This window comes from Hyperolius riggenbachi, chromosome 4 (assembly GCF_040937935.1).
Source record: "Hyperolius riggenbachi isolate aHypRig1 chromosome 4, aHypRig1.pri, whole genome shotgun sequence".
NCBI classification, from domain to species: domain Eukaryota; kingdom Metazoa; phylum Chordata; class Amphibia; order Anura; family Hyperoliidae; genus Hyperolius; species Hyperolius riggenbachi.
In genome coordinates this window covers 322,666,099-322,688,367 of record NC_090649.1, presented here as the reverse complement: position 1 = coordinate 322,688,367, position 22,269 = coordinate 322,666,099, and positions in this window count along the sequence as shown.

Sequence of the window (22,269 nt, the reverse complement as noted above, 5' to 3'; positions counted from 1 at the left end):
CGCGATCCAAGTACAGAGTAGCAGAACAGAAGGATCCCCAGCGCCAGCGAAAAGTGGCCAGCGCGATCCCAGAAGACAGAACAGAAGGATCCCCAGCGCTAGCGAAAAGTAGCTAGCGCGATCCCAGGAGACAGAACAGAAGGATCCCCGGCGCTAGCAAAAAGTAGCTAGTGCGATCCCAGGAGACAGAACAGAAGAGATAGCTGGTAGCAACCGCTGCACCAGCTATACTCCAAGAACAGAGATCAGAACCATTTCCTGTCAACCACCATAGGGACAGGACAATGGCAAACAGGCAAGACAAGACAGAACAGGCAATACAGATAAGCTGATGTTCAAACAGAGAGCAAGGCTGACACCCCACCAGGAGTGTTACATAGGACGAAATCCTTATGAACAGCGAAGCATTGTGGGAAAGACATAGTACTATAGTACACGCCTCCAATGAATGTGGCCAGGCAATTTGCAGACAACGTATGCAAATTCCTCTGCAAGCACAAGCTGCAAAACTGACAGAAGCTGTTCTTTCCAGAGTCCTGCAGCATGCAAACCTACACAATGGTCAAAAGGCTGGCTGCCTGCACAGGCAGCTGAGCAAATCATCACAGTGACCTTTAAAAAAGATGGTTCATGTTTGCAAGTATTTCACACTGAAAAAAAAGAACGAAAGACAGAAAAAGGGGTAGAAAGATGAAGAAAAAAAAACAAAAAACATGTTGACACAGTTCACATACCCAACTCTGCTTGAAAAGGAGAAGTACTTGACGATCCAAATCTGTAAGACAACAGAATGAAGACAGCACAGAACAGAACCAACTAACATGCATAAAAAATTTACATTAACAGGGACAAAATAATACACATATCTTGCTAACACGGAGACCTGTAAAGAAAACATGGCTAACTTTTGCATGTATTTTGCACTAAAGAAGAGAATGAAAGTGAGAAAGAGGGAAAGAAAGATGAAGAAGGAAGTAAAAAATTTATGTCTGAACTGTTCACATACCCAACTCTGCTTCAAAACGTAAAGTACTTGATGATCCCAATCTGTAAGAAAACAGTATGAAGAAAGCACAGAACAGAAAAAACAATCTAACGTGCATGAATAAATACAAAGACAGATATCATATGGCATGCCTACGATGAGACCTGTAAAAAAACATAGCTAAATGTGTATGCATTTTACACTGAAGAAGACAATGAAAGAGAGAAGAGAGGAAGAAAGATGAAGGTAGAGAAAAACGATCATGTCTAAACTGTTCACATACCCAAATCATCTTCAAAACGAAAAGTACTTGTTCCCCATCTGTAAGAGAAAAAAATGGAGAAAACAGAACAGAACAAACCATCTCACATGCATTAATACATACAACAACAGATATACAACAGTACACATGGCATGCTAAAAAGGTGACCTGTACATAAACACATACAATAGCAGCTATAAAACTGTACACATTAAATGCTAAAAAGGCGACATTTAAAAAAAATGGCTAACATTTTTTCTTATGTATTGCAAGATATGAATTGTATTCAAAACATTTCCCACACTCAGTACATGAATACGGCATTTCAACAGTGTGAGTTACCTCATCTCTGAGAAGGTTGGCGTTGATTCCAAAACATTTCCCACACTCAGCACATGAATTGGGCTTCTAACCGGTGTAAGATATGTGATGTCTCTCAGGATGCAATTCATGTACAAAATGATCCCAATCTGTAAGAGAACACAATCAAGACAAGACAGAAAAAGAACAAGAATCTGACATGTAAAAATACATACAATTACAGATATACAATACTACATATGGCATGCCTACAATATAACCTGTGAAAAAAAAAGGGTTCGTGTTTGCATGTATTTTACACGGAAAAAGAGAAAAAAAGAAAGAAAGAAAAATGAAGGAAAAGAGCAAAAAAAAACGTCATGTCTAAACAATTCACATACCCACTTCTGCTTCAAAATGTAAAGTATTTGTTGACTCCAATCTGTAAGAGAAAAGAATGAAGACAACACAGAACAGAAAAAAATCAAAACAAGAATATTACATGTATAATACATACAATGAAAGATAGACAATACTATACTGTAGTACACATGGCATGCCTACAATGTGACCTTTAAAAAAGATGGTTCATGTTTGCAAGTATTTCACACTGAAAAAAAAGAACGAAAGACAGAAAAAGGGGTAGAAAGATGAAGAAAAAAAAACAAAAAACATGTTGACACAGTTTACATACCTAACTCTGCTTGAAAAGGAGAAGTACTTGACGATCCAAATCTGTAAGACAACAGAATGAAGACAACACAGAACAGAACCAACTAACATGCATAAAAAAATTACATTAACAGAGACAAAATAATACACATATCTTGCTAACACGGAGACCTGTAAAGAAAACATGGCTAACTTTTGCATGTATTTTGCACTAAAGAAGAGAATGAAAGTGAGAAAGAGGGAAAGAAAGATGAAGAAGGAAGTAAAAAATTAATGTCTGAACTGTTTACATACCCAACTCTGCTCTAAAACGTAAAGTACTTGATGATCCCAATCTGTAAGAAAACAGAATGAAGAAAACACAGAACAGAAAAAACAATCTAACATGCATGAATAAATACAAAGACAGATATCATATGGCATGCCTACGATGAGACCTGTAAAAAAACATAGCTAAATTTGTATGCATTTTACACTGAAGAAGACAATGAAAGAGAGAAGAGAGGAAGAAAGATGAAGGTAGAGAAAAACGATCATGTCTAAACTGTTCACATACCCAAATCATCTTCAAAACGAAAAGTACTTGTTCCCCATCTGTAAGAGAAAAAAATGGAGAAAACAGAACAGAACAAACCATCTCACATGCATTAATACATACAACAACAGATATACAACAGTACACATGGCATGCTAAAAAGGTGACCTGTGCATAAACACATACAATAGCAGATATAAAACTGTACACATTAAATGCTAAAAAGGCGACATTTAAAAAAAATGGCTAACATTTTTTCTTATGTATTGCAAGATATGAATTGTATTCAAAACATTTCCCACACTCAGTACATGAATACGGCATTTCAACAGTGTGAGTTACCTCATCTCTGAGAAGGTTTGCGTTGATTCCAAAACATTTCCCACACTCAGGACATGAATTGGGCTTCTAACCGGTGTAAGATATGTGATGTCTCTCAGGATGCAATTCATGTACAAAATGATCCCAATCTGTAAGAGAACACAATCAAGACAAAACAGAAAAAAACAAGAATCTGACATGTAAAAATACATACAATTACAGATATACAATACTACATATAGCATGCCTACAATATAACCTGTAAAAAAAAAATGGTTCGTGTTTGCATGTATTTTACACTGAAAAAGAGAAAGAAAGAAAGAAAAATGAAGGAAAAGAGCAAAAAAAAGTCATGTCTAAACAATTCACATACCCACTTCTGCTTCAAAATGTGAAGTATTTGTTGACTCCAATCTGTAAGAGAAAAGAATGAAGACAACACAGAACAGAAAAAAACTAAACAAAAATATTACATGTATAATACATACAATGAAAGATAGACAATACTATACTGTAGTACACATGGCATGCCTACAATGTGACCTTTAAAAAAGATGGTTCATGTTTGCAAGTATTTCACACTGAAAAAAAAGAACGAAAGACAGAAAAAGGGGTAGAAAGATGAAGAAAAAAAAACAAAAAACATGTTGACACAGTTCACATACCCAACTCTGCTTGAAAAGGAGAAGTACTTGACGATCCAAATCTGTAAGACAACAGAATGAAGACAACACAGAAAAGAACCAACTAACATGCATAAAAAAATTACATTAACAGGGACAAAATAATACACATATCTTGCTAACACGGAGACCTGTAAAGAAAACATGGCTAACTTTTGCATGTATTTTGCACTAAAGAAGAGAATGAAAGTGAGAAAGAGGGAAAGAAAGATGAAGAAGGAAGTAAAAAATTAATGTCTGAACTGTTCACATACCCAACTCTGCTTCAAAACGTAAAGTACTTGATGATCCCAATCTGTAAGAAAACAGAATGAAGAAAGCACAGAACAGAAAAAACAATCTAACGTGCATGAATAAATACAAAGACAGATATCATATGGCATGCCTACGATGAGACCTGTAAAAAAACATAGCTAAATTTGTATGCATTTTACACTGAAGAAGACAATGAAAGAGAGAAGAGAGGAAGAAAGATGACGGTAGAGAAAAACGATCATGTCTAAACTGTTCACATACCCAAATCATCTTCAAAACGAAAAGTACTTGTTCCCCATCTGTAAGAGAAAAAAATGGAGAAAACAGAACAGAACAAACCATCTCACATGCATTAATACATACAACAACAGATATACAACAGTACACATGGCATGCTAAAAAGGTGACCTGTGCATAAACACATACAATAGCAGATATAAAACTGTACACATTAAATGCTAAAAAGGCGACATTTAAAAAAAATGGCTAACATTTTTTCTTATGTATTGCAAGATATGAATTGTATTCAAAACATTTCCCACACTCAGTACATGAATACGGCATTTCAACAGTGTGAGTTACCTCATCTCTGAGAAGGTTTGCGTTGATTCCAAAACATTTCCCACACTCAGGACATGAATTGGGCTTCTAACCGGTGTAAGATATGTGATGTCTCTCAGGATGCAATTCATGTACAACATGATCCCAATCTGTAAGAGAACACAATCAAGACAAAACAGAAAAAAACAAGAATCTGACATGTAAAAATACATACAATTACAGATATACAATACTACATATAGCATGCCTACAATATAACCTGTAAAAAAAAATGGTTCGTGTTTGCATGTATTTTACACTGAAAAAGAGAAAAAAAGAAAGAAAAATGAAGGAAAAGAGCAAAAAAAAGTAATGTCTAAACAATTCACATACCCACTTCTGCTTCAAAATGTAAAGTATTTGTTGACTCCAATCTGTAAGAGAAAAGAATGAAGACAACACAGAACAGAAAAAAAAACAAAACAAAAATATTACATGTATAATACATACAATGAAAGATAGACAATACTATACTGTAGTACACATGGCATGCCTACAATGTGACCTTTAAAAAAGATGGTTCATGTTTGCAAGTATTTCACACTGAAAAAAAAGAACGAAAGACAGAAAAAGGGGTAGAAAGATGAAGAAAAAAAAAACAAAAAACATGTTGACACAGTTCACATACCCAACTCTGCTTGAAAAGGAGAAGTACTTGACGATCCAAATCTGTAAGACAACAGAATGAAGACAACACAGAACAGAACCAACTAACATGCATAAAAAATTTACATTAACAGAGACAAAGTAATACACATATCTTGCTAACACGGAGACCTGTAAAGAAAACATGGCTAACTTTTGCATGTATTTTGCACTAAAGAAGAGAATGAAAGTGAGAAAGAGGGAAAGAAAGATGAAGAAGGAAGTAAAAAATTAATGTCTGAACTGTTCACATACCCAACTCTGCTTCAAAACGTAAAGTACTTGATGATCCTAATCTGTAAGAAAACAGAATGAAGAAAGCACAGAACAGAAAAAACAATCTAACGTGCATGAATAAATACAAAGACAGATATCATATGGCATGCCTACGATGAGACCTGTAAAAAAACATAGCTAAATTTGTATGCATTTTACACTGAAGAAGACAATGAAAGAGAGAAGAGAGGAAGAAAGATGACGGTAGAGAAAAACGATCATGTCTAAACTGTTCACATACCCAAATCATCTTCAAAACGAAAAGTACTTGTTCCCCATCTGTAAGAGAAAAAAATGGAGAAAACAGAACAGAACAAACCATCTCACATGCATTAATACATACAACAACAGATATACAACAGTACACATGGCATGCTAAAAAGGTGACCTGTACATAAACACATACAATAGCAGATATAAAACTGTACACATTAAATGCTAAAAAGGCGACATTTAAAAAAAATGGCTAACATTTTTTCTTATGTATTGCAAGATATGAATTGTATTCAAAACATTTCCCACACTCAGTACATGAATACGGCATTTCAACAGTGTGAGTTACCTCATCTCTGAGAAGGTTTGTGTTGATTCCAAAACATTTCCCACACTCAGGACATGAATTGGGCTTCTAACCGGTGTAAGATATGTGATGTCTCTCAGGATGCAATTCATGTACAAAATGATCCCAATCTGTAAGAGAACACAATCAAGACAAAACAGAAAAAGAACAAGAATCTGACATGTAAAAATACATACAATTACAGATATACAATACTACATATGGCATGCCTACAATATAATCTGTAAAAAAAAAAATGGTTCGTGTATGCATGTATTTTACACTGAAAAAGAGAAAGAAAGAAAGAAAAATGAAGGAAAAGAGCAAAAAAACGTCATGTCTAAACAATTCACATACCCACTTCTGCTTCAAAATGTAAAGTATTTGTTGACTCCAATCTGTAAGAGAAAAGAATGAAGACAACACAGAACAGAAAAAAAAACAAAACAAAAATACTACATGTATAATACATACAATGAAAGATAGACAATACTATACTGTAGTACACATGGCATGCCTACAATGTGACCTTTAAAAAAGATGGTTCATGTTTGCAAGTATTTCACACTGAAAAAAAAGAACGAAAGACAGAAAAAGGGGTAGAAAGATGAAGAAAAAAAAAACAAAAAACATGTTGACACAGTTCACATACCCAACTCTGCTTGAAAAGGAGAAGTACTTGACGATCCAAATCTGTAAGACAACAGAATGAAGACAACACAGAACAGAACCAACTAACATGCATAAAAAATTTACATTAACAGAGACAAAGTAATACACATATCTTGCTAACACGGAGACCTGTAAAGAAAACATGGCTAACTTTTGCATGTATTTTGCACTAAAGAAGAGAATGAAAGTGAGAAAGAGGGAAAGAAAGATGAAGAAGGAAGTAAAAAATTAATGTCTGAACTGTTCACATACCCAACTCTGCTTCAAAACGTAAAGTACTTGATGATCCTAATCTGTAAGAAAACAGAATGAAGAAAGCACAGAACAGAAAAAACAATCTAACGTGCATGAATAAATACAAAGACAGATATCATATGGCATGCCTACGATGAGACCTGTAAAAAAACATAGCTAAATTTGTATGCATTTTACACTGAAGAAGACAATGAAAGAGAGAAGAGAGGAAGAAAGATGAAGGTAGAGAAAAACGATCATGTCTAAACTGTTCACATACCCAAATCATCTTCAAAACGAAAAGTACTTGTTCCCCATCTGTAAGAGAAAAAAATGGAGAAAACAGAACAGAACAAACCATCTCACATGCATTAATACATACAACAACAGATATACAACAGTACACATGGCATGCTAAAAAGGTGACCTGTACATAAACACATACAATAGCAGATATAAAACTGTACACATTAAATGCTAAAAAGGTGACATTTAAAAAAATGGCTAACATTTTTTCTTATGTATTGCAAGATATGAATTGTATTCAAAACATTTCCCACACTCAGTACATGAATACGGCATTTCAACAGTGTGAGTTACCTCATCTCTGAGAAGGTTTGCGTTGATTCCAAAACATTTCCCACACTCAGCACATGAATTGGGCTTCTAACCGGTGTAAGATATGTGATGTCTCTCAGGATGCAATTCATGTACAAAATGATCCCAATCTGTAAGAGAACACAATCAAGACAAAACAGAAAAAGAACAAGAATCTGACATGTAAAAATACATACAATTACAGATATACAATACTACATATGGCATGCCTACAATATAACCTGTAAAAAAAATGGTTCGTGTTTGCATGTATTTTACACTGAAAAAGAGAAAGAAATAAAGAAAGAGAAATGAAGGAAAAGAGCAAAAAAAGTCATGTCTAAACAATTCACATACCCACTTCTGCTTCAAAATGTACAGTATTTGTTGACTCCAATCTGTAAGAGAAAAGAATGAAGACAACACAGAACAGAAAAAAACAAAACAAAAATATTACATGTATAATACATACAATGAAAGATAGACAATACTATACTGTAGTACACATGGCATGCCTACAATGTGACCTTTAAAAAAGATGGTTCATGTTTGCAAGTATTTCACACTGAAAAAAAAGAACGAAAGACAGAAAAAGGGGTAGAAAGATGAAGAAAAAAAAACAAAAAACATGTTGACACAGTTTACATACCTAACTCTGCTTGAAAAGGAGAAGTACTTGACGATCCAAATCTGTAAGACAACAGAATGAAGACAACACAGAACAGAACCAACTAACATGCATAAAAAAATTACATTAACAGAGACAAAATAATACACATATCTTGCTAACACGGAGACCTGTAAAGAAAACATGGCTAACTTTTGCATGTATTTTGCACTAAAGAAGAGAATGAAAGTGAGAAAGAGGGAAAGAAAGATGAAGAAGGAAGTAAAAAATTAATGTCTGAACTGTTTACATACCCAACTCTGCTCTAAAACGTAAAGTACTTGATGATCCCAATCTGTAAGAAAACAGAATGAAGAAAACACAGAACAGAAAAAACAATCTAACATGCATGAATAAATACAAAGACAGATATCATATGGCATGCCTACGATGAGACCTGTAAAAAAACATAGCTAAATTTGTATGCATTTTACACTGAAGAAGACAATGAAAGAGAGAAGAGAGGAAGAAAGATGAAGGTAGAGAAAAACGATCATGTCTAAACTGTTCACATACCCAAATCATCTTCAAAACGAAAAGTACTTGTTCCCCATCTGTAAGAGAAAAAAATGGAGAAAACAGAACAGAACAAACCATCTCACATGCATTAATACATACAACAACAGATATACAACAGTACACATGGCATGCTAAAAAGGTGACCTGTGCATAAACACATACAATAGCAGATATAAAACTGTACACATTAAATGCTAAAAAGGCGACATTTAAAAAAAATGGCTAACATTTTTTCTTATGTATTGCAAGATATGAATTGTATTCAAAACATTTCCCACACTCAGTACATGAATACGGCATTTCAACAGTGTGAGTTACCTCATCTCTGAGAAGGTTTGCGTTGATTCCAAAACATTTCCCACACTCAGGACATGAATTGGGCTTCTAACCGGTGTAAGATATGTGATGTCTCTCAGGATGCAATTCATGTACAAAATGATCCCAATCTGTAAGAGAACACAATCAAGACAAAACAGAAAAAAACAAGAATCTGACATGTAAAAATACATACAATTACAGATATACAATACTACATATAGCATGCCTACAATATAACCTGTAAAAAAAAAATGGTTCGTGTTTGCATGTATTTTACACTGAAAAAGAGAAAGAAAGAAAGAAAAATGAAGGAAAAGAGCAAAAAAAAGTCATGTCTAAACAATTCACATACCCACTTCTGCTTCAAAATGTGAAGTATTTGTTGACTCCAATCTGTAAGAGAAAAGAATGAAGACAACACAGAACAGAAAAAAACTAAACAAAAATATTACATGTATAATACATACAATGAAAGATAGACAATACTATACTGTAGTACACATGGCATGCCTACAATGTGACCTTTAAAAAAGATGGTTCATGTTTGCAAGTATTTCACACTGAAAAAAAAGAACGAAAGACAGAAAAAGGGGTAGAAAGATGAAGAAAAAAAAACAAAAAACATGTTGACACAGTTCACATACCCAACTCTGCTTGAAAAGGAGAAGTACTTGACGATCCAAATCTGTAAGACAACAGAATGAAGACAACACAGAAAAGAACCAACTAACATGCATAAAAAAATTACATTAACAGGGACAAAATAATACACATATCTTGCTAACACAGAGACCTGTAAAGAAAACATGGCTAACTTTTGCATGTATTTTGCACTAAAGAAGAGAATGAAAGTGAGAAAGAGGGAAAGAAAGATGAAGAAGGAAGTAAAAAATTAATGTCTGAACTGTTCACATACCCAACTCTGCTTCAAAACGTAAAGTACTTGATGATCCCAATCTGTAAGAAAACAGAATGAAGAAAGCACAGAACAGAAAAAACAATCTAACGTGCATGAATAAATACAAAGACAGATATCATATGGCATGCCTACGATGAGACCTGTAAAAAAACATAGCTAAATTTGTATGCATTTTACACTGAAGAAGACAATGAAAGAGAGAAGAGAGGAAGAAAGATGACGGTAGAGAAAAACGATCATGTCTAAACTGTTCACATACCCAAATCATCTTCAAAACGAAAAGTACTTGTTCCCCATCTGTAAGAGAAAAAAATGGAGAAAACAGAACAGAACAAACCATCTCACATGCATTAATACATACAACAACAGATATACAACAGTACACATGGCATGCTAAAAAGGTGACCTGTACATAAACACATACAATAGCAGATATAAAACTGTACACATTAAATGCTAAAAAGGCGACATTTAAAAAAAATGGCTAACATTTTTTCTTATGTATTGCAAGATATGAATTGTATTCAAAACATTTCCCACACTCAGTACATGAATACGGCATTTCAACAGTGTGAGTTACCTCATCTCTGAGAAGGTTTGTGTTGATTCCAAAACATTTCCCACACTCAGGACATGAATTGGGCTTCTAACCGGTGTAAGATATGTGATGTCTCTCAGGATGCAATTCATGTACAAAATGATCCCAATCTGTAAGAGAACACAATCAAGACAAAACAGAAAAAGAACAAGAATCTGACATGTAAAAATACATACAATTACAGATATACAATACTACATATGGCATGCCTACAATATAATCTGTAAAAAAAAAAATGGTTCGTGTATGCATGTATTTTACACTGAAAAAGAGAAAGAAAGAAAGAAAAATGAAGGAAAAGAGCAAAAAAACGTCATGTCTAAACAATTCACATACCCACTTCTGCTTCAAAATGTAAAGTATTTGTTGACTCCAATCTGTAAGAGAAAAGAATGAAGACAACACAGAACAGAAAAAAAAACAAAACAAAAATACTACATGTATAATACATACAATGAAAGATAGACAATACTATACTGTAGTACACATGGCATGCCTACAATGTGACCTTTAAAAAAGATGGTTCATGTTTGCAAGTATTTCACACTGAAAAAAAAGAACGAAAGACAGAAAAAGGGGTAGAAAGATGAAGAAAAAAAAAACAAAAAACATGTTGACACAGTTCACATACCCAACTCTGCTTGAAAAGGAGAAGTACTTGACGATCCAAATCTGTAAGACAACAGAATGAAGACAACACAGAACAGAACCAACTAACATGCATAAAAAATTTACATTAACAGAGACAAAGTAATACACATATCTTGCTAACACGGAGACCTGTAAAGAAAACATGGCTAACTTTTGCATGTATTTTGCACTAAAGAAGAGAATGAAAGTGAGAAAGAGGGAAAGAAAGATGAAGAAGGAAGTAAAAAATTAATGTCTGAACTGTTCACATACCCAACTCTGCTTCAAAACGTAAAGTACTTGATGATCCTAATCTGTAAGAAAACAGAATGAAGAAAGCACAGAACAGAAAAAACAATCTAACGTGCATGAATAAATACAAAGACAGATATCATATGGCATGCCTACGATGAGACCTGTAAAAAAACATAGCTAAATTTGTATGCATTTTACACTGAAGAAGACAATGAAAGAGAGAAGAGAGGAAGAAAGATGAAGGTAGAGAAAAACGATCATGTCTAAACTGTTCACATACCCAAATCATCTTCAAAACGAAAAGTACTTGTTCCCCATCTGTAAGAGAAAAAAATGGAGAAAACAGAACAGAACAAACCATCTCACATGCATTAATACATACAACAACAGATATACAACAGTACACATGGCATGCTAAAAAGGTGACCTGTACATAAACACATACAATAGCAGATATAAAACTGTACACATTAAATGCTAAAAAGGTGACATTTAAAAAAATGGCTAACATTTTTTCTTATGTATTGCAAGATATGAATTGTATTCAAAACATTTCCCACACTCAGTACATGAATACGGCATTTCAACAGTGTGAGTTACCTCATCTCTGAGAAGGTTTGCGTTGATTCCAAAACATTTCCCACACTCAGCACATGAATTGGGCTTCTAACCGGTGTAAGATATGTGATGTCTCTCAGGATGCAATTCATGTACAAAATGATCCCAATCTGTAAGAGAACACAATCAAGACAAAACAGAAAAAGAACAAGAATCTGACATGTAAAAATACATACAATTACAGATATACAATACTACATATGGCATGCCTACAATATAACCTGTAAAAAAAATGGTTCGTGTTTGCATGTATTTTACACTGAAAAAGAGAAAGAAATAAAGAAAGAGAAATGAAGGAAAAGAGCAAAAAAAGTCATGTCTAAACAATTCACATACCCACTTCTGCTTCAAAATGTACAGTATTTGTTGACTCCAATCTGTAAGAGAAAAGAATGAAGACAACACAGAACAGAAAAAAACAAAACAAAAATATTACATGTATAATACATACAATGAAAGATAGACAATACTATACTGTAGTACACATGGCATGCCTACAATGTGACCTTTAAAAAAGATGGTTCATGTTTGCAAGTATTTCACACTGAAAAAAAAGAACGAAAGACAGAAAAAGGGGTAGAAAGATGAAGAAAAAAAATCAAAAAACATGTTGACACAGTTCACATACCCAACTCTGCTTGAAAAGGAGAAGTACTTGACGATCCAAATCTGTAAGACAACAGAGTGAAGACAACACAGAACAGAACCAACTAAAATGCATAAAAAATTTACATTAACAGAGACAAAATAATACACATATCTTGCTAACACGGAGACCTGTAAAGAAAACATGGCTAACCTTTGCATGTATTTTGCACTAAAGAAGAGAATGAAAGTGAGAAAGAGGGAAAGAAAGATGAAGAAGGAAGTAAAAAATTAATGTCTGAACTGTTCACATACCGAACTCTGCTTCAAAACGTAAAGTACTTGATGATCCTAATCTATAAGAAAACAGAATGAAGAAAGCACAGAACAGAAAAAACAATCTAACGTGCATGAATAAATACAAAGACAGATATCATATGGCATGCCTACGATGAGACCTGTAAAAAAACATAGCTAAATTTGTATGCATTTTACACTGAAGAAGACAATGAAAGAGAGAAGAGAGGAAGAAAGATGAAGGTATAGAAAAACGATCATGTCTAAACTGTTCACATACCCAAATCATCTTCAAAACGAAAAGTACTTGTTCCCCATCTGTAAGAGAAAAAAATGGAGAAAACAGAACAGAACAAACCATCTCACATGCATTAATACATACAACAACAGATATACAACAGTACACATGGCATGCTAAAAAGGTGACCTGTACATAAACACATACAATAGCAGATATAAAACTGTACACATTAAATGCTAAAAAGGTGACATTTAAAAAAAATGGCTAACATTTTTTCTTATGTATTGCAAGATATGAATTGTATTCAAAACATTTCCCACACTCAGTACATGAATACGGCATTTCAACAGTGTGAGTTACCTCATCTCTGAGAAGGTTTGCGTTGATTCCAAAACATTTCCCACACTCAGCACATGAATTGGGCTTCTAACCGGTGTAAGATATGTGATGTCTCTCAGGATGCAATTCATGTACAAAATGATCCCAATCTGTAAGAGAACACAATCAAGACAAAACAGAAAAAGAACAAGAATCTGACATGTAAAAATACATACAATTACAGATATACAATACTACATATGGCATGCCTACAATATAACCTGTAAAAAAAATGGTTCGTGTTTGCATGTATTTTACACTGAAAAAGAGAAAGAAAGAAAGAAAGAGAAATGAAGGAAAAGAGCAAAAAAAGTCATGTCTAAACAATTCACATACCCACTTCTGCTTCAAAATGTACAGTATTTGTTGACTCCAATCTGTAAGAGAAAAGAATGAAGACAACACAGAACAGAAAAAAACAAAACAAAAATATTACATGTATAATACATACAATGAAAGATAGACAATACTATACTGTAGTACACATGGCATGCCTACAATGTGACCTTTAAAAAAGATGGTTCATGTTTGCAAGTATTTCACACTGAAAAAAAAGAACGAAAGACAGAAAAAGGGGTAGAAAGATGAAGAAAAAAAAACAAAAAACATGTTGACACAGTTCACATACCCAACTCTGTTCGAAAAGGAGAAGTACTTGACGATCCAAATCTGTAAGACAACAGAATGAAGACAACACAGAACAGAACCAACTAACATGCATAAAAAAATTACATTAACAGGGACAAAATAATACACATATCTTGCTAACACGGAGACCTGTAAAGAAAACATGGCTAACTTTTGCATGTATTTTGCACTAAAGAATAGAATGAAAGTGAGAAAGAGGGAAAGAAAGATGAAGAAGGAAGTAAAAAATTAATGTCTGAACTGTTCACATACCCAACTCTGCTTCAAAACGTAAATTACTTGATGATCCTAATCTATAAGAAAACAGAATGAAGAAAGCACAGAACAGAAAAAACAATCTAACGTGCATGAATAAATACAAAGACAGATATCATATGGCATGCCTACGATGAGACCTGTAAAAAAACATAGCTAAATTTGTATGCATTTTACACTGAAGAAGACAATGAAAGAGAGAAGAGAGGAAGAAAGATGAAGGTAGAGAAAAACGATCATGTCTAAACTGTTCACATACCCAAATCATCTTCAAAACGAAAAGTACTTGTTCCCCATCTGTAAGAGAAAAAAATGGAGAAAACAGAACAGAACAAACCATCTCACATGCATTAATACATACAGCAACAGATATACAACAGTACACATGGCATGCTAAAAAGGTGACCTGTACATAAACACATACAATAGCAGATATAAAACTGTACACATTAAATGCTAAAAAGGTGACATTTAAAAAAATGGCTAACATTTTTTCTTATGTATTGCAAGATATGAATTGTATTCAAAACATTTCCCACACTCAGTACATGAATACGGCAGTTCTATAGTGTGAGTTACCTCATCTCTGAGAAGGTTTGCGTTGATTCCAAAACATTTCCCACACTCAGCACATGAATTGGGCTTCTAACCGGTGTAAGATATGTGATGTCTCTCAGGATGCAATTCATGTACAAAATGATCCCAATCTGTAAGAGAACACAATCAAGACAAAACAGAAAAAGAACAAGAATCTGACATGTAAAAATACATACAATTACAGATATACAATACTACATATGGCATGCCTACAATATAACCTGTAAAAAAAATGGTTCGTGTTTGCATGTATTTTACACTGAAAAAGAGAAAGTAAGAAAGAAAGAAAGAGAAATGAAGGAAAAGAGCAAAAAAAGTCATGTCTAAACAATTCACATACCCACTTCTGCTTCAAAATGTACAGTATTTGTTGACTCCAATCTGTAAGAGAAAAGAATGAAGACAACACAGAACAGAAAAAAACAAAACAAAAATATTACATGTATAATACATACAATGAAAGATAGACAATACTATACTGTAGTACACATGGCATGCCTACAATGTGACCTTTAAAAAAGATGGTTCATGTTTGCAAGTATTTCACACTGAAAAAAAAGAACGAAAGACAGAAAAAGGGGTAGAAAGATGAAGAAAAAAAAACAAAAAACATGTTGACACAGTTCACATACCCAACTCTGTTCGAAAAGGAGAAGTACTTGACGATCCAAATCTGTAAGACAACAGAATGAAGACAACACAGAACAGAACCAACTAACATGCATAAAAAAATTACATTAACAGGGACAAAATAATACACATATCTTGCTAACACGGAGACCTGTAAAGAAAACATGGCTAACTTTTGCATGTATTTTGCACTAAAGAATAGAATGAAAGTGAGAAAGAGGGAAAGAAAGATGAAGAAGGAAGTAAAAAATTAATGTCTGAACTGTTCACATACCCAACTCTGCTTCAAAACGTAAATTACTTGATGATCCTAATCTATAAGAAAACAGAATGAAGAAAGCACAGAACAGAAAAAACAATCTAACGTGCATGAATAAATACAAAGACAGATATCATATGGCATGCCTACGATGAGACCTGTAAAAAAACATAGCTAAATTTGTATGCATTTTACACTGAAGAAGACAATGAAAGAGAGAAGAGAGGAAGAAAGATGAAGGTATAGAAAAACGATCATGTCTAAACTGTTCACATACCCAAATCATCTTCAAAACGAAAAGTACTTGTTCCCCATCTGTAAGAGAAAAAAATGGAGAAAACAGAACAGAACAAACCATCTCACATGCATTAATACATACAACAACAGATATACAACAGTACACATGGCATGCTAAAAAGGTGACCTGTACATAAACACATACAATAGCAGATATAAAACTGTACACATTAAATGCTAAAAAGGTGACATTTAAAAAAAATGGCTAACATTTTTTCTTATGTATTGCAAGATATGAATTGTATTCAAAACATTTCCCACACTCAGTACATGAATACGGCATTTCAACAGTGTGAGTTACCTCATCTCTGAGAAGGTTTGCGTTGATTCCAAAACATTTCCCACACTCAGCACATGAATTGGGCTTCTAACCGGTGTAAGATATGTGATGTCTCTCAGGATGCAATTCATGTACAAAATGATCCCAATCTGTAAGAGAACACAATCAAGACAAAACAGAAAAAGAACAAGAATCTGACATGTAAAAATACATACAATTACAGATATACAATACTACATATGGCATGCCTACAATATAACCTGTAAAAAAAATGGTTCGTGTTTGCATGTATTTTACACTGAAAAAGAGAAAGAAAGAAAGAAAGAGAAATGAAGGAAAAGAGCAAAAAAAGTCATGTCTAAACAATTCACATACCCACTTCTGCTTCAAAATGTACAGTATTTGTTGACTCCAATCTGTAAGAGAAAAGAATGAAGACAACACAGAACAGAAAAAAACAAAACAAAAATATTACATGTATAATACATACAATGAAAGATAGACAATACTATACTGTAGTACACATGGCATGCCTACAATGTGACCTTTAAAAAAGATGGTTCATGTTTGCAAGTATTTCACACTGAAAAAAAAGAACGAAAGACAGAAAAAGGGGTAGAAAGATGAAGAAAAAAAAACAAAAAACATGTTGACACAGTTCACATACCCAACTCTGTTCGAAAAGGAGAAGTACTTGACGATCCAAATCTGTAAGACAACAGAATGAAGACAACACAGAACAGAACCAACTAACATGCATAAAAAAATTACATTAACAGGGACAAAATAATACACATATCTTGCTAACACGGAGACCTGTAAAGAAAACATGGCTAACTTTTGCATGTATTTTGCACTAAAGAATAGAATGAAAGTGAGAAAGAGGGAAAGAAAGATGAAGAAGGAAGTAAAAAATTAATGTCTGAACTGTTCACATACCCAACTCTGCTTCAAAACGTAAATTACTTGATGATCCTAATCTATAAGAAAACAGAATGAAGAAAGCACAGAACAGAAAAAACAATCTAACGTGCATGAATAAATACAAAGACAGATATCATATGGCATGCCTACGATGAGACCTGTAAAAAAACATAGCTAAATTTGTATGCATTTTACACTGAAGAAGACAATGAAAGAGAGAAGAGAGGAATAAAGATGAAGGTAGAGAAAAACGATCATGTCTAAACTGTTCACATACCCAAATCATCTTCAAAACGAAAAGTACTTGTTCCCCATCTGTAAGAGAAAAAAATGGAGAAAACAGAACAGAACAAACCATCTCACATGCATTAATACATACAGCAACAGATATACAACAGTACACATGGCATGCTAAAAAGGTGACCTGTACATAAACACATACAATAGCAGATATAAAACTGTACACATTAAATGCTAAAAAGGTGACATTTAAAAAAATGGCTAACATTTTTTCTTATGTATTGCAAGATATGAATTGTATTCAAAACATTTCCCACACTCAGTACATGAATACGGCATTTCAACAGTGTGAGTTACCTCATCTCTGAGAAGGTTTGCGTTGATTCCAAAACATTTCCCACACTCAGCACATGAATTGGGCTTCTAACCGGTGTAAGATATGTGATGTCTCTCAGGATGCAATTCATGTACAAAATGATCCCAATCTGTAAGAGAACACAATCAAGACAAAACAGAAAAAGAACAAGAATCTGACATGTAAAAATACATACAATTACAGATATACAATACTACATATGGCATGCCTACAATATAACCTGTAAAAAAAATGGTTCGTGTTTGCATGTATTTTACACTGAAAAAGAGAAAGTAAGAAAGAAAGAAAGAGAAATGAAGGAAAAGAGCAAAAAAAGTCATGTCTAAACAATTCACATACCCACTTCTGCTTCAAAATGTACAGTATTTGTTGACTCCAATCTGTAAGAGAAAAGAATGAAGACAACACAGAACAGAAAAAAACAAAACAAAAATATTACATGTATAATACATACAATGAAAGATAGACAATACTATACTGTAGTACACATGGCATGCCTACAATGTGACCTTTAAAAAAGATGGTTCATGTTTGCAAGTATTTCACACTGAAAAAAAAGAACGAAAGACAGAAAAAGGGGTAGAAAGATGAAGAAAAAAAAACAAAAAACATGTTGACACAGTTCACATACCCAACTCTGTTCGAAAAGGAGAAGTACTTGACGATCCAAATCTGTAAGACAACAGAATGAAGACAACACAGAACAGAACCAACTAACATGCATAAAAAAATTACATTAACAGGGACAAAATAATACACATATCTTGCTAACACGGAGACCTGTAAAGAAAACATGGCTAACTTTTGCATGTATTTTGCACTAAAGAATAGAATGAAAGTGAGAAAGAGGGAAAGAAAGATGAAGAAGGAAGTAAAAAATTAATGTCTGAACTGTTCACATACCCAACTCTGCTTCAAAACGTAAATTACTTGATGATCCTAATCTATAAGAAAACAGAATGAAGAAAGCACAGAACAGAAAAAACAATCTAACGTGCATGAATAAATACAAAGACAGATATCATATGGCATGCCTACGATGAGACCTGTAAAAAAACATAGCTAAATTTGTATGCATTTTACACTGAAGAAGACAATGAAAGAGAGAAGAGAGGAAGAAAGATGAAGGTATAGAAAAACGATCATGTCTAAACTGTTCACATACCCAAATCATCTTCAAAACGAAAAGTACTTGTTCCCCATCTGTAAGAGAAAAAAATGGAGAAAACAGAACAGAACAAACCATCTCACATGCATTAATACATACAACAACAGATATACAACAGTACACATGGCATGCTAAAAAGGTGACCTGTACATAAACACATACAATAGCAGATATAAAACTGTACACATTAAATGCTAAAAAGGTGACATTTAAAAAAAATGGCTAACATTTTTTCTTATGTATTGCAAGATATGAATTGTATTCAAAACATTTCCCACACTCAGTACATGAATACGGCATTTCAACAGTGTGAGTTACCTCATCTCTGAGAAGGTTTGCGTTGATTCCAAAACATTTCCCACACTCAGCACATGAATTGGGCTTCTAACCGGTGTAAGATATGTGATGTCTCTCAGGATGCAATTCATGTACAAAATGATCCCAATCTGTAAGAGAACACAATCAAGACAAAACAGAAAAAGAACAAGAATCTGACATGTAAAAATACATACAATTACAGATATACAATACTACATATGGCATGCCTACAATATAACCTGTAAAAAAAATGGTTCGTGTTTGCATGTATTTTACACTGAAAAAGAGAAAGTAAGAAAGAAAGAAAGAGAAATGAAGGAAAAGAGCAAAAAAAGTCATGTCTAAACAATTCACATACCCACTTCTGCTTCAAAATGTACAGTATTTGTTGACTCCAATCTGTAAGAGAAAAGAATGAAGACAACACAGAACAGAAAAAAACAAAACAAAAATATTACATGTATAATACATACAATGAAAGATAGACAATACTATACTGTAGTACACATGGCATGCCTACAATGTGACCTTTAAAAAAGATGGTTCATGTTTGCAAGTATTTCACACTGAAAAAAAAGAACGAAAGACAGAAAAAGGGGTAGAAAGATGAAGAAAAAAAAACAAAAAACATGTTGACACAGTTCACATACCCAACTCTGTTCGAAAAGGAGAAGTACTTGACGATCCAAATCTGTAAGACAACAGAATGAAGACAACACAGAACAGAACCAACTAACATGCATAAAAAAATTACATTAACAGGGACAAAATAATACACATATCTTGCTAACACGGAGACCTGTAAAGAAAACATGGCTAACTTTTGCATGTATTTTGCACTAAAGAATAGAATGAAAGTGAGAAAGAGGGAAAGAAAGATGAAGAAGGAAGTAAAAAATTAATGTCTGAACTGTTCACATACCCAACTCTGCTTCAAAACGTAAATTACTTGATGATCCTAATCTATAAGAAAACAGAATGAAGAAAGCACAGAACAGAAAAAACAATCTAACGTGCATGAATAAATACAAAGACAGATATCATATGGCATGCCTACGATGAGACCTGTAAAAAAACATAGCTAAATTTGTATGCATTTTACACTGAAGAAGACAATGAAAGAGAGAAGAGAGGAAGAAAGATGAAGGTATAGAAAAACGATCATGTCTAAACTGTTCACATACCCAAATCATCTTCAAAACGAAAAGTACTTGTTCCCCATCTGTAAGAGAAAAAAATGGAGAAAACAGAACAGAACAAACCATCTCACATGCATTAATACATACAGCAACAGATATACAACAGTACACATGGCATGCTAAAAAGGTGACCTGTACATAAACACATACAATAGCAGATATAAAACTGTACACATTAAATGCTAAAAAGGTGACATTTAAAAAAATGGCTAACATTTTTTCTTATGTATTGCAAGATATGAATTGTATTCAAAACATTTCCCACACTCAGTACATGAATACGGCATTTCAACAGTGTGAGTTACCTCATCTCTGAGAAGGTTTGCGTTGATTCCAAAACATTTCCCACACTCAGCACATGAATTGGGCTTCTAACCGGTGTAAGATATGTGATGTCTCTCAGGATGCAATTCATGTACAAAATGATCCCAATCTGTAAGAGAACACAATCAAGACAAAACAGAAAAAGAACAAGAATCTGACATGTAAAAATACATACAATTACAGATATACAATACTACATATGGCATGCCTACAATATAACCTGTAAAAAAAAATGGTTCGTGTTTGCATGTATTTTACACTGAAAAAGAGAAAGAAAGAAAGAAAGAGAAATGAAGGAAAAGAGCAAAAAAAGTCATGTCTAAACAATTCACATACCCACTTCTGCTTCAAAATGTACAGTATTTGTTGACTCCAATCTGTAAGAGAAAAGAATGAAGACAACACAGAACAGAAAAAAACAAAACAAAAATATTACATGTATAATACATACAATGAAAGATAGACAATATTATACTGTAGTACACATGGCATGCCTACAATGTGCCCTTTAAAAAAGATGGTTCATGTTTGCAAGTATTTCACACTGAAAAAAAAGAACGAAAGACAGAAAAAGGGGTAGAAAGATGAAGAAAAAAAAACAAAAAACATGTTGACACAGTTCACATACCCAACTCTGTTCGAAAAGGAGAAGTACTTGACGATCCAAATCTGTAAGACAACAGAATGAAGACAACACAGAACAGAACCAACTAACATGCATAAAAAAATTACATTAACAGGGACAAAATAATACACATATCTTGCTAACACGGAGACCTGTAAAGAAAACATGGCTAACTTTTGCATGTATTTTGCACTAAAGAATAGAATGAAAGTGAGAAAGAGGGAAAGAAAGATGAAGAAGGAAGTAAAAAATTAATGTCTGAACTGTTCACATACCCAACTCTGCTTCAAAACGTAAAGTACTTGATGATCCTAATCTATAAGAAAACAGAATGAAGAAAGCACAGAACAGAAAAAACAATCTAACGTGCATGAATAAATACAAAGTCAGATATCATATGGCATGCCTACGATGAGACCTGTAAAAAAACATAGCTAAATTTGTATGCATTTTACACTAAAGAAGACAATGAAAGAGAGAAGAGAGGAAGAAAGATGAAGGTAGAGAA